Genomic DNA, 1,853 nt, shown 5'->3' with positions numbered 1-1,853 from the left:
GGACACCATGAAAAGACCAAAATTACAAATAATAGGGATAGAGGAAGGAGAAGAATACCAACTCAAAGGCACACAAAATATATTTAACAAGATCATAGAAGAAAACTTTCCCAACTTAAAGAAGGAAATGCCTATGAAGATATAAGAAGCCTATAGAACGCCAAACAGACTAGTCCCCCCAAAAAGTCCCCTTGCCACATAATAATTAAACAACTAAATGTACAGAATAAAGAAAAAATATTAAGGGCAGCAAAGGAAAAGGGCCAAGTGATTTATAAAAGCAAACCCATCAGAATAACACCGATTTCTCAATGGACACTTTGAAAGCCAGAAGGACCTGGACAGATATAATGCAGACACGAAGAGACCATGAATGCCAGCCTAGACTAATATACCCAGCAAAACTTTCAATCATCATAGATGGAGTGAACAAGACCTTCCAAGAAAAAACCAGATTTAAACAATACTTATCCACAAACCCAGCCCTACAGAAACCACTACAAGGAAAATTCCAACCTAAGGAAGGCAGATACACCCTTGAAAACACAGGCAATAGATAACACCACAGCAGTAAACCCCAAAGAAGAGAAGTACACACACACTACAACCAAAAAATAAAAATAACAACAGGAATGAACAATCACTGGTCATTAATATCCCTTAATATCAATGGACTTAATTCACCTATAAAAAGACACAGACTAACAGAATGGATACGAAATCAGGACCCATCTTTCTGCTGCATACTAGAAACATACCTCAAATTCAAAGACAGACACCTCCTAAGAATAAAAGACTGGGAAAAGACTTTCCAATCAAATGGTCTTAAGAAGCAAGCTGTGTAGAGGATAGCCATCCCAGCATTGGCCTGGAAGTTCCAACCCCCATTGAGGCTTCAGTAATGATGATGCCCACAAGGTGGGGCAGAGGAGGGAGCAGAAGACCGAGGATCAAGAGGAGGTCGCTCTCTTGGTTCGGGGACCCTGGACACTGGAGGTAGACCGAGCAGAGTTCTCCAGAGAACACCGCCGGACTGTGCTATACCTTTGCCAGACCCTGCAACCTACCCCTTCATTTGTAAGTTACCCCACAAAATAAACCTCCCTTTTAACTACGTGGAGTGGCCTTAATAATTTCACCAATAAAGCTGGTGTAGCCATCCTAATATCCAGCAAAATAGACTTCAAACTAAAATCAATCAAAAGAGATGATGAAGGACATTACATACTCATCACAGGAAAGATCCACCAAGATGCAGTCTCAATTCTGAACATTTATGCCCCAAACACAAGGGCACCCACATACGTAAAAGGAACATTACTAAATCTTAATTCACATATAAAATCCCACACATTAATAGTGGGAGACTTCAACACCCCACTTTCACCTCTGGACAGATCGGCCAAATTGAAACTTAACTAGAGACATAATGGATTTAAGTGATGTTATGGCTCAAATGGACTTAATCGATATCTACAGAACATTCCACCCAAACAAAAAAGATTATACCTTTTTCTCAGCACCCGATAGAACCTTCTCTAAAATTGACCACATAGTTGGCCACAAAGCAAATCTCAACAGATACAAAACAATATATAATATCCTCCTGCGTTCTATCAGACCACTATGGTTTAAAGTTAGATTTCAACAACAGAAAAAACTACAGGAATCCTACAATCTCATGGAAACTGAATAATGCTCAACTGAATTACCAATGGGTTAAGGAAGAAATAAAGAAAGAAATTAAAGACTTCCTCGAGATAATGAAAATGAATACACTACATACCCAAACTTAAGGGATACTATGAAAGCAGTGCTAAGAGGGAAATTCATAGCACTGAATGCCCACATAA

This window comes from Onychomys torridus, chromosome 3 (genome assembly GCF_903995425.1).
Source record: "Onychomys torridus chromosome 3, mOncTor1.1, whole genome shotgun sequence".
NCBI classification, from domain to species: domain Eukaryota; kingdom Metazoa; phylum Chordata; class Mammalia; order Rodentia; family Cricetidae; genus Onychomys; species Onychomys torridus.
Note: the sequence above shows the minus strand (reverse complement) of the source record.